At 38.2% G+C, this 13,532-nt stretch overlaps 1 pseudogene; it reads left to right on the forward strand.

Annotated features, from left to right (window-relative positions):
• Positions 1-13,532, forward strand: part of LOC119057299 (jupiter microtubule associated homolog 2-like) — a 47,225-nt pseudogene that overhangs the window by 24,335 nt on the left and 9,358 nt on the right.

The following is a 13,532-nucleotide window of genomic DNA, read 5'->3' on the forward strand; positions in this document are numbered from 1 at the left end:
CTTGACTGTTGAAGACCATTAGTCAGTGATAAGATTATTTTAGTGGCCCCATCTGAGGCACTGGTTGTTTTGGAGAGATGTGTTTTGTTTTGTTTGTGTCCTAACCTTTCTGAATAGGCGGTATCTGTACCCTGTAAAGATTACAATACAGGGGGAAAAAGAGAGTTATATGGCCAAGAGGCCGAGAGGTTTGGAAATTGTTAATGGTATAAGGAGACACCTTCTGACACAGTTGAGGGCCAAGATTCATACTTCTGTCACTGGTATTAAACAAAACTTTTTAAAAGCCACACAAAGCAGCTTAAGATAGCTCTATTTTGATGGCTCTTGATTTCAGAAGGTAGAGGGTGGATGTGATTTCTGAGAATATAAAAAGAACCCCCATCTTCATTAGCTTGGGCTTCTATAACAAACATCACAGACTGGGGTGGCTTAAACCACAAGCATTTGTTTCCTCACAGTTTTTCGAGGCTGGGAAGCCCACCATCAAAGTGCCAGGAGTACGGGTGCTTGGTGAGAGCTCACTTCCAGCTTGCCCATAGCACCTTCTTGCTGTATCCTCACACAGCAGAGAGAGAGAGATCTGGTCTTTTAATCCCATTATGAGGACTCCACTTTCATGATCTCATCTAAACCCAGTGACCTCCAAAGGCCCTGACTCCAAATACCATCTCACTGCAGATTATAACTTCAGTATATAAATTGGGTGGGGGGGGGCACGTTTCAGTCCATACCAACCTCATTGTGAGACCATTTCATTTACAGTATGGATCCACACGTGGAACACCAAAGACAGCATCATAATAAGGTGCTGGTCTCTGTATAGCCACGTGTGAATGTTTGAATGTGCTCACTCACTGTCTGTATTTTCAAGCAGAACACAACACTTGGTAGAGAGCTTCCTTACTGTGCTTGTTTATGAATCAAGCACTTTGTTCACTTAGTACAATTTAATATTCTTAATGTGCACTTTGATTCTTTATGCCTTTATCTTTGTTCTGAATTTCAGGGGAGTTTTCTTCTTTGGGGAACATTAGCTTTCCAGTGGATACCATTTCTGTTCTGCCTGGGGTATTCCGTTTTATCTTGTTCAAGTGCTGCTTTTGTTCAAATAGCCTTTTTGACTTGGAGATTTTTTTTTTAATCAAGCGTTCTGCTCACTTTTTTTTTAATCCCATGCAGGGAGTATGGATTAATTTATTTCTTTCCTGGCTCTCTTCTAGTAATTTTGAGTTAATCTTGGTCACACATGCTAAGCTTGTGTCTCACTGGTACTTTTCCAAATTCTCCCTCTTTCATTAGTTTATGGAGTAAAAGTCTTTGATGATGAGAAGGAGGATGAACATTCACGTAGCCTTGTATTTTTGAGGCAGCCCCTCTTTTACTCTGGAGCAAACTGAATGGCATGGGAACAGGAAGACCAAATGTTTCAGGGAATTGAGATGAGTCCAAATAATGCATGCATAGTTTCATCAGGCTGGTGTTTATCTCTACTGTTTTTCCATGCAAACACGTCCACTTCTCCCCATAGAGCACTGGGACCTGCCACTCCTTCCACAGCAACTCACAATATCCTCTATTACTGTTACCTGAAAATCTGAACCTTTGCACTCAGATATTGGGAAAAAACACTTTTTATTTTTATTAGTTATATTGGCCCTATATCGCCTTGTTTCTATGGTGAATAGCACACATTATATAAAGACAGGTCACAGTGGGAAATAAAAACCTGAATGAATTTGTTTCATGGGCCCAATGTCATTTAAAAATGTATTCAGTGGAATGAAAAGTTCAGCAACATATTTCTAGGAAACTTCAAGGTGCGCACAGAGTCATAGAATATCAAAGCTGCTTTTACATGTGTAGAGATTAAGGCTCAGAGTAGCAAGGTGATTGGATTTACATCAAGCAGTGAATAAATTGCTAATATAGCATATTTTTTACAGGCCATCAGACTTTAAATCCAGGGTTCCTTTAATCTGGCAGAACATGTGACCTGTGCACTGATACAGGGCCCAGCACCCAGAAGGGACCCACACTTGGTGTAATGCTCTGCGATCAGTGTTTTGAAATTCTTAATACTTTTTGATAAAAGAATCCTCACATTTTCATTGGTATCACAACATAAGAACTCTACTGCTTAATAAAGTGAGGCATGGTGTTTATTATTATTTTTTAATTGTCATTATTACTAACTACATGTTTTCTGTTTAAGAATATCCAGTTTGTTGCACCTAAAAATCAGAGTGGGGCGTGCCATTTGAAAATCAGTTAGATAGATCCCTCTGAAATGAATTGGGATCTTCCTTAAGGAGGGAAACAGGAGAGAGAAATTCATGGACATTCTATTCTGTGCCAGGCTCCAGGCTAAACACTTTCTGCACATAATTTCTTTTATTCACACAGGAACACAGATTATAGTAGCTCTTCAGCCTGTCCTATTGAGGGGATTTGTCCTTGCACCAGAGAACTTTTAGTTTAGTTTAGTTTAGTTTAGTTTAGTTTAGTTTAGTTTAGTTTAGTTTAGTTTAGTTTAGTTTAGTTTCCTCACCTGAGAATTTGTTTATTGACTTGAGAGAGAGAGGAAGGGAGGGAGAGAGAGAAACATTGATTCGAGAGAGAAACATCAATTGGTTTCCTCCAATCCGGGACTGTATACACAACATAGGTATGTAGCCTGACTGGGAATCAAAGGTACCACGTTTTTGGAATACAGGAGGATGCTCCAACCAATTGAGCCACCCAGTCAGGGCGCTCCAGAGCACTTCTAATATCCGTTGCCTGTTGCATGTTGCCTTCCAGGTTCCCACTCTCTACTTTTTTTCTGAGGCAATCTTGCAGGTGTCTCCTTGATGCCTGGCAACATCCACGGAGGACAAGGGAGAGCTTTACCCCATACTGATAATGGGGTCCAGGTTCCTGTCACTGCACAAGAAGGATCAGAGAGTGAGATGGAAAGATTTAAGCTAAGTAGATTTATTAAGACAAAAATATACACTTAAAAAGTAAGAGCAGACAACCTCAGAAAATGAGAAACCCTAATGGGGTCTGGGTGGAAGGTTTTTATTAAATGTAGGCATCACTCCTCACCACTTGAGGGGGTAGAAGTTTAGGGTGGTCTTTGCTTCTGACACTGGTGGGGTAACTGCCACATGGGCTTGTTCTTGTCCCTCCTCTCCAGATGGAAATTTTATTTTGGTCCTTCCAGAATTGTCATGGAGTTTGGGGGGTAGAGGGACATTGTACAGAGTGGTCCTGAAACTGCAAATTTATTATAAAGATATTACAGTCCCAGCTGGCGTGGTTCAGTTGGTCCTGTGTCATCCCTTGAACCAAAAGGTTGCCAGTTCCATTCCCAATCAGGGCACATGCCTGGGTTGTGGTTCCGCCCCCAGTTGGGGGCACATGGAAGGCAACAGATTGATGTTTTGTTCTCGCACTGATGTTTCTCTCCCTCTCTTTCTCCCTCCCTTTCTCTGTCCCTAAAATCAAAAAATTAATAAAAAAGATATTACAGTGGCCTTGTGGGTCACTTTTAGGTCAACATGACTGCTGAATCTGCTTGAGATCGGTTTTTGTTTCAAACTACAGGATATTGGGGAGGAGGAAGAGGGAAACAGGTGGTCAATAAAAGTCAAGTCTGAGGTGTTCCAGCCAGGGCAGAAAACGGGAGGCATAGAAATGTAGACTCTCGGACCTAGCTCCAAACTTAGAGTCAGAATCTATACTTTGAAAAGATTCCTGGGTGATTTTGATGTAAGCTGAAGATCGAGAAGCACTGCCCTAATATATTAAGGAGGTTGAATTTTTTCATATGATGTACATGTTATCAGAGTAGTGACAATTCTGACTTTCCTGCCTCACCCTCTCCCGGTGTGCCTGCTCCCTGCTCTGCAGATCTCCAGACAAAGACAATGACCCTAATTTTGATGCCATGACAGACCTCATGAGTCTTCATGTGTCTGAGGCTGGTCAGAGACTTTGTAATAGCTCCCTCTATTAATTCTAATATGTCTTCCTGGTTAAGAACCATAGGTAGACCTTAACTGTTCTCTTTTGTAAATGAGGGGAAGGGCTACCATGAATTCAATGATTTGTATAAGGTCAATCAGCTCGTGAGTAGAAGACTTAGAATGTAAATGTTGATTTACTGACTCTTAATCGGATGCCCTTTTCAAAACACTGTGTTATCTTCTTGGATGTCCTGTTTGTCACCACTCTGATAATACGTACATCACATGAAAACATTCAACCTCCTCAATATATTAGGGCAGTGCTTCTCAATCTTCAGTTTATATAAAAATCACCCAGGAATCTTTTCAAAGTATAGATTCTGATTCTGTAAGTTTGGAGCAAGGTCTGAGAGTCTGGATTTCTAACAAGCTCCTAAATTATGCCATTTCTGCTGGCCCATAGATTATGTTTTGAATAACTAAAAAATGCATTCTGTAAAGTTTGGCTTAAGCGTGCCAAAGTTGGGATGTGAAACTGCAAACATGTTGCATCGGCAATAATGATAATAATAATTGCTTACATTCATTGAGAAATCTGTTCAATATTCTTTTTTAAAGATTTTATTTATTTATTTTTAGAGAGGGGAAGGGAGGGAGAAAGAGAGAGAGATGTATCCATGTATGGTTATCTCTCACATGGCCCCCACTGGGGACCTGGCCTGCAACTCTGGTATGTGCCCTGACTGGGAATTGAACCAGCAACCCTTTGGTTTGCAGTCCACGCTCAATCCACTGAGCTACATCAGCCAGGGCTGTTCAATATTCTTCGCATGTTATATAAGTTAATCCTCCTAAAAATCTTATGAGATAGGTACGACATCGACCCAAGGATGATTGCTTTTGTGTACAACGAACCTAGTTTAAGTTAGAAAACTTCCAAATTAAGAAAGCACAACTTCTAAGTACACATTGATTTCCCATCATTGCTGAATATGATAGAATACAAAAGCTATGATACTTCTATGATGACACAGTTCTAACCAATGAAAACTGAAGGATACATCTGTAAATTTTTAAAGTACTTTATTTTGTATGGAATTTTTATAAAAAGGATTACTCATCCTCTGAATTTATAGAGTCTACTGAATATAACTCTGATTTAGGTAATGAGTCTGGGTCCTTATGATGAACACCCATATTCTGTCATCTCAATTCTATCTATGGTCATGCTCATAGGAACTATTAAGCTGTATAGCAGTTATCATGAACTGTTAACAAGGTAAAAGTGTGCGAGTGTGTGCATGTATGTATATACATACATATGCACATGTAAAGGTGTAAAATGTCTCTATGTATATAACTTCAATGTTTTTCCCATTACTTTAGAAATTATGTGAAAAATTATACTCAAGTAATCTTAATGAGTGTGATCAGGTATGAAATACACATATATGTGTATCTATAGATGTATCTATAGGAGTGAATATTTAGGCATGTATGTGTGCAAATTTTTCCCTTCATTTTGAAAATTGTGTTGAAATAGTTTATCTAAATTATATTAGTAACCATGGGGGGAATGAAATTTCATTATCAGTTAATATTGCAGTGCTGTGATTTTATATATACTTTTATGTTGGTTCAAATTAAAGAAAAGTTAGTCCATAAAAAAGAACATATTGTAGTTATCTGCCCAAGCCTAAGTTGGAAAATGCAAAACAATTTAATGTATTAAAATACTTAGGATATACTTTGGTTTTACTTTCATTACTGACTGACTTTCACTACTGATGTGACACAAAGCCGTAATGCTTCCTATGTGTTGAAGATTTTGTCAACGGAAACTTCAAGCCAACGTAGATTTTTAAAAGATAACTCAATTTGAAAAGACAAGGAAATAACCAAGACTTGAATTTGCCTCAACACAAAAGCTTTCTAGTATTTTCCAACAAGATTGCTTGTCACATTGCCAGCCAAAAAATGCCACATATATGTTGAGAGATTTGGTGGTATGGAAAAGGCTGAACTGGATTGCGACTTAGAGAAGACAAAGAAAATACAGTCAGTGTTTCTGTAAAATCCATTAACTCCATAATTGATTATTTTTTCTAATATTTTGAAATGGGACATGGAGAAATAGGCAGCTGAAATATTTGCCTCCAGCAAGAACTGGAACTGGATAGCACCAATCATCTCTCTCCATGTAGACTGCATCTAGTATTTATGTTCAATGCATATGAATGCCATAAAAGAATTCCTATTTTGTGAGCCCCTTTTAAAAACTCAAATGTTGTTGGATTCTTAAAAAGGAAAGTTACTTGCCAAGCAAAACTTCCATAGGGAAAAACAATCTTAGTATAGGGGCCCCTTTATCCACAGGGGATACGTTCAAGAACACTAGTGATGCCTGAAACCACAGATAATACTGAATCCTGTATATACTATGTGTTTTCCTATGCATACATATCTACAATAAAGTTTAATTTCTATATTACAGACAGTAAGAGATTAACAACAACTAACAATAAAATAGAATAATTATAACAATATACTGTAATAAAATGTATGTGGATGTGATGTCTCTGATAACTGATCTCACAACTGAGACTACTAAGTGACAAATAGGTAAGGAGTACACAAAGCATGGATACACTGGACAAGGAGATAGTGCACATCTCAGGAGGGAAGGAATAGGACTGCATGAAACTTCAACATGTTACTCAGTACAGCTTGCAATTTAAAACATGAAATATTTTAAAAGATTTATTTATTTGTTTGTTTGTTTATAGACAGAGTGGAAGGGAAGGAGAAAGAGAGGGAGAGAAACATTAATGTGTGGTTTCCTTTCACATACCCCCTACTGAGGACCTGGCCCTCAATCCAGGCATGTGCTCTGACTGGGAATTGAACCAGTGACCCTTTGGTTTACAGGCTGGCACTCCATCCACTGAGACATACCAGCCAGGGCTAAAACATGAATTTTTTATTTCTGGCATTTTCCATTTAATACTTTAAGGCTGAGGTTGGCTGCAGGTAACTGAAACTACAGAAAGTGAAATCGCGGGTAAGAGGGGAGTACTGTAGTCGTTTATACAGTTGGAATATCTGTAGTGCTTGATCATATATCTGGTATTCCATACTACCATAGACTGGTGGTTTATAACCAAAAGAATTTTATTTCTCACAATGTTAGAGACTGGGAAGTCCAAGATCAAGGCACTGGCAGATTCTGCTTCTGGTGAGGTTCAGGGTCTGGTGAGAGCTACCATCTTCTTCCTATGCCTTCACATGGCAGGAGGGACAAGGAAGTTTTTGGAGGGGTATTTATAAGAGCACTAACCTCATTCTTGAGGGCTCTGTTCTCATGACCTAATCACTTCCCAATGACACCACCTCGAAATACCATCACATCAGAGATTATATTTCAGCGTATGAATTTTGGAGAGACATAAACATTCACTCTACAGCAAGCCCAGTCTCTATATATACTGTTACAATAAAGCTAAATTTGTATCTTTGTGGTACCCTTGTAGATTGGCACCAGAAAACAACCCCTTTGGTCTTTTCTTGCTACACCTATGGTATTATAGAATTCATCAACTTCCTGAAAGCCTGAGCCTTGAAACCACCTTTTTTTAGAGACTTTTTGAAGAAATGGGAATACATTTTAAAAATTTTGTCTATACAGAATTTTGCTAGTTTTTAAGAAAACAAGTTCTAAAGTGCTTGATAAAAATACTTCAAGTTAGCCCTGGCTGGTGTGACTCAGTTGGTAGGAGTGTCGTCCCATAAACCGAAGGGTCACAGGTTTAATTCCTAATCAAGGCACATGCCTAAACTGAGGGCTTGGTCGTGATGTGGGGTGCCTGTGAGAGTAGATATTTCTCTCCCTCTCTCTCTTTTCCTTTCTGTCTCTGAAATCAGGTGAGGATTAAAAAATACTTGAAGTTAAAATTATTTATGACTTACAGAATGATAGTTGGGCTTAATTGTTGACTTTCAGCCATGGATATGAGAGAAATCTTTTCATTCAAGGTCCTACAATCACCATTATGGTTGCCATGGAAAAATTTTCCAGGTTTTATTGTTATTGTTTGTGTTTATGCCAAGCTTTCTATTCTAGGGTAGGTGATTGGCAGCACACAACTCCACAAACTTTGTAAACTTGGAGAAACTCCTACTGGGTAGAGCCTGAATACCAAAGCTTGGTCCATTTCTCCATAGGCAGAAATGTGTGCATACCAAAAGCCATTATCAAATTACTTTGAAGATCTTGTTCGGAAAATGTTGAAAGTGAAGCATGGGTTTATAAACACTTCCTTAATAAAATGGACAGTATCAATGGAAATTCTAACAAAAGACAGATTTATTTGCTTAAGAACAAAGGACATGTCTGGACATGGTTTCAATTTCCTAGAAGAATCATGGAAAATTATGAGGCTCATTGACACAAATTTACTCTCATCTGGCAAAGCTGCATAATTCAAATAGTTATTATACATAATTTTGTTAGTCAGAGTTGTTTTTATTCATTTTTCATTTGTTGTTCAGGTACAGTTATCTCCATTTTTGCCCCACCATTCCCCCCACCCCACCCATCCCTGCCTCCCAACCTCAAACCTACCCCCTTAGGTTTGTCCATGGGTCCTTTATACTTGTTCCTTGATGATCACTCCCCTTTTCCTCCCCATTATCCCCCTCTCCCCTCACCTCTGGTTACTGTCAGTTTGTTCTTTATTTCAATATCTCTAGTTATATTTTGCTTGCTTGTTTTTTTGTTGACTAGGTTCCACTTGTAGGTGAGATCATATGGTATGTGTCTTTCACCACATGTCTTAGTTTACTTAGCATAATGTTCTCAGAATGGCCATCATAATCAAATCAACAAAAAACAAGTGCTGGTGAGGTTGTGGAGAAAAGGGAACCCTAGTGCACTGTTGGTGGGATTGCAGACTGGTACAACCATTATGGAAAACAGTATGAAATTTTCTAAGAAAACTGAAAATGGATCTGCCTTTTGACCCACAATTCCACTGCTGGGATTATACCCCAAGAATTCTGAAAGACCAATCCAAAAGAACCTATGCACCCCAATGTTCATAGCAGCACAATTTACAATAGCCAAGTGCTGGAAGCAACCTAAGTGCCCATCAGTGAATAAGTGGATCAAAAAGGTGTGGTTTGTTTCCACAGTGGAATGCTATGCAGGAGAAAAAAGAAGGAGCTCCTACCCTTTGTGACAGCATGTTAGAGTGTTTAACACTTGCAGCCATTAAGAGTCATTTGGTGACTCAAATTGCATGTTTTGGCATCTAAATTTTAAACTATTATTTAAAACAAGGATATTCTCATTGAAATGAACTTTTAAGGAAAATTAAAACTAGTTTTTGTCTTATTTTTAAAGCTAAATATTTTCATAAATGAGAGAAATATAGTTTTGTAAAATATATTTATGTAAAAAAACAATATAATTATTTGCATTTTCCGGAAGAGGGCAACATTTCTATCAGTTTCTCAGAGATATCTGTAAATCCAAAGAGGTTAGAAAACCTCAGCATTATGTTTTCTTTTTTTAAAAACCATTTTTTATTCATTCAATAGTTTTACATCTAGACATTTACCCTGAGGAAATATTGAGAAAATTGTACAGAAATTAAAGTATCAACATGCCTATTATAGTGTTACTTATAATAATGGAAAATTAACAGCAACTTAAATTCTCAATGTTAGGAGAATGTTTACAAATTTATGGAATGTCCTTATGCTAGAATATTACATAGTCATTTACTATTATATTTTGAAACTTGTAAATAACATAATGAGATACTTATGGCATAATCTTAATTTAAAATGACATAAAAATCATATAGTGTATTTCAAATATATAAAATTTATAGAAATATTTGGAAAGATGTTTGTTTAAATGTTAACAGTGATTATCTCAAGATGGTATGTTTATGAAAAGACCATTTTTTCTTTATACATTTTTACAAAATTTACAAGATGATTACATATGATTTTAAAAATCAATGTGAAGGCCTGGCTGAGGTGGCTCAGTCAGTGGATTGAGCTCTGAACTGGGAACCAAAGTGTCACCAGTTCACTCCCAGTCAGGGCACATGCCTGGGTTGCAGGCCAGGTCCCCAGTAGGGGGTGCGCGAGAGGCAGCCACACATCGATGTTTCTCTCCCTCTCTTCCTCCCTCCCTTCCCTTCTCTAAAAATAAATGAATAAAACCTTTTTTCAAAAAATCAATTTGAAAAACACTAAAAAGAAAAAAATAATCCACACAAGAAGGGTTTGGCACTGCAATCTTCTTGTAACATGTTATTTTAAAAATCTTTTCAATTCCAGCAATAATATGCTATAAAGAAACAGTAATTCCAAAGATAAATTTTATTCATCCATTAACATTAGACAGTCATTTAGACACTGAAACATCAAGCTCTGATTTTTTTTCAGGATTTTGTGACAGACTCATGAAATTCTGGTTTTCAGGTGCTGTATATTAGCAAAGAACACAGAGAAGTCATAGATTTTTGTTTGCTTGTTTTCAATGCAGGTTTAGAATAATTTGGAATTCAAACTCCTCAAATAACCTGCAGTCAGTTGCCACCGAAATATGGAAAGAAAAGTGTGGCAAGTATCTATTTTTAAATCACTGCAATTCTTCCTGGAGCATTTCCACTGAAAGCACAAAGGATATAGAAATCTCAGTTAAGCACATTTGGGAATACAGAAGAATCTCAAGCAACATAGTCTCTCATCAGCTAGATATGTTCAGATAGGTTGGTAGAATTTTGCCTATGGCTATATGAGCTGTTTTGCCCAAGAGACATCAATTTCAATTCTCTCTTTGGGATTCACTGGTGTACAAAGTTCTTCAGAGGATTCTTTTTCTCACTAGAAATACTTTCTCTTCTTTACCCACCCCACCACAACCACTTAAAACTCTAAGGCATTTATGTGGAATTTTCATAAAAGTTGATAGTGAAAGAGTCCAAAAACTGTTATCGAAGAAATGATATCACTAAACCATGAAGACACTTACTTCGTTATATAAGCATTTAGAGTGTGGAGAAGTATCATCTGATATGTATGCCTCAATTTAGAGAAAGTATAATTCATGGGGGCACAATTATATATTGAAATTTAATAAAAGACAAAAAATTAATTAACTTAAATCTCATGATAGTGTTGTCAGTGATTAATTTCAGCCCTTCACGTTCAGTTTCAATGTTAAAAATAACTTTATCTTTTAAAAATCCTGAACTTGTGATTATGTTTGTATGGTGACAGAGGATTACTAGAACTAGTGGGATGATCCCATCGTGAGTTATAATAATGTTGAACTATTATATTATACACCTGCAACTAATATAACCAATATATGATTGTATAGCAACTATACTTAAATAAAAATAAATTGCCCTGGCTGGTGTAACTCAGTGGATTGAGCACGGGCCTGTAAAGCAAAAAGTTGCCAGTTCGTTTCCCAGTCAGGGCACATGCCTGGGTTGCAGACCAGGTCCCCAGTAGGGAACACATGAGAGGCAACCACACATTGATGTTTCTCTCTCACTCTTTCTCCTTCCCTTCCCCTCTCTCTCAAAATAAACAAATAAAATATTTTTTATTATTTTTTAGATTATTTATTTATTTATTTATTTATCTTTAGAGGGGAAGGAGAGAGGGAGAGAAACATCAATGTATGGTTGCCTTTCGTGCATCCCCTGGTGGGAACTGGCCTGCAGGGAACCGGTCTGCAACCCAGGAATATGCCCTGACTGGGAATTGAACCTCGATCCTCTGGTTCGCAGGCCTGTGCTCAATCCACTGAGCTAAACAAATAAAATATTTTTAAAAATAAATAAAAATAAATTTTTTAAAAACCTGATTTTGTAATCTTTATGGGTCACAACTACATAACAGTGGTACTTTAATTATTAAAAACAAATGAACAGACCGCCGGCCAAGATGGAGGTATAGTTATGGAAGTCCAACAACCAAGGAATTAAAGAAGACACATTCACCCCGACCAGTAGGAGGGGAGGAGTAGGGCAGCCAAGCAGAGAATACTCGCAGCAAGGTGGCAGCTGGTGAACTAGGTGGTCCCACATTTGTGCACAGATAGACCAGGAGGAACAATAGAGGAGCAAGACAGACAGCACAACCCAGGGCCCCAGCACAGGGAAATAAAGCCTCAAAACACCAATTAAAAACACCTGTGGGGGTTGAGGCAGTGGGATAAACTCCCAGTATCACGGGAGAGTTTGTTAAAAAGACCCACAGGGTCCTAGAATGTATACAAGCCCACCCACCCAGGAATCAGCACCAGAAAAGCCCACTTTTCTTGGGGAAAGTGGGGGAAGTAACTGAAAGCCTGGAGCAAGCACCATTGTTCCTTCTCAGACCCATCCCCGCACACAGCATCACAAGGCAGGGACCGTGGGTGACCCTGCCCAAGTGAATACCTAAGGCTCCGCCCCTCACTACATAACAGGCATGTCAAGACAAAAAAAAATGGCCCAAATGAAAGAACAGGTCACAACTCCAGAAAAAATACAACTAAATGACAAAGAGATAGCCAACCTATCAGATGCACAGTTCAAAACACTGCTAATCAGGATGCTCACAGAATTGGTTGAATTTGGTCACAAATTAGATGAAAAAATGAAGGCTACACTAAGTAAAATAAAGGAAAATGTACAGGGAACCAATAGTAATGGAAAGAAAACTAGGACTGAAATCAACGGTGTGGACCAGAAGGAAGAAAGAAACAATCGAACAGAAAAGAATGAAGAAACAAGAATGCAAAAATGAGGAGACAAGAAACAAAAATGAGGAGAGGCTTAGGAACCTCCAGGACACCTTTAAACACTCCAACATCTGAATTATAGGGGCACCAGAAGGGGAAGAGGAAGAGCAACAAGTGGAAAACTTATTTCAACAAATAATAAAGGAGAACTTCCCCAATCTGGCAAAGGAAATAGACTTCCAGGAAGTCCAGGAAGCTCAGAGAGTCCCAAAGAAGTTGGACCCAAGAAGAAACACACCAAGGCACATCATAATTGCATTAGCCAAGATTAAAATGAAGGAGAGAATCCTAGAAGCAGCAAGAGAAAAGGAGACAGTCACCTACAAAGAAGTTCCCATCAGACTGTCAGCTGATTTCTCAAAAGAGAACTTGCAGGTAAGAAGGGGCTGGAAAGAGGTATTCCAAGTTATGAAAGGCAAGGACCTACATCCAAGATTTCTCTACCCAGCAAAGCTTTCATTTAGAATGGAAGGGCAGATAAAGTGCTTCTCAGATAAGATCAAGTTCAAGGAGTTCATCATCACCAAGCCCTTATTATATGAAATGTTAAAGGGACTTATCTAAGAAAAAAAGATAAAAAAGATGAACAGTGAAAGGACAGCAAACTCACAGTTATTAAGAACCTCACCTAAAACAAAAGCAAACTAAGAGGACAGCTGGATCAGGAGCAGAACCGTAGAAATGAAGATCATATGGAGGGTTAGCAACAGGGGAGTGGGAGGAGAAGAAGGGGGGAGAAGGTACAGAGAATAAGTACCATAGAC

The sequence above is a fragment of the Artibeus jamaicensis genome, unplaced genomic scaffold, assembly GCF_021234435.1.
Source record: "Artibeus jamaicensis isolate MK-2021 breed Jamaican fruit bat unplaced genomic scaffold, CSHL_Jam_final contig_240, whole genome shotgun sequence".
NCBI classification, from domain to species: domain Eukaryota; kingdom Metazoa; phylum Chordata; class Mammalia; order Chiroptera; family Phyllostomidae; genus Artibeus; species Artibeus jamaicensis.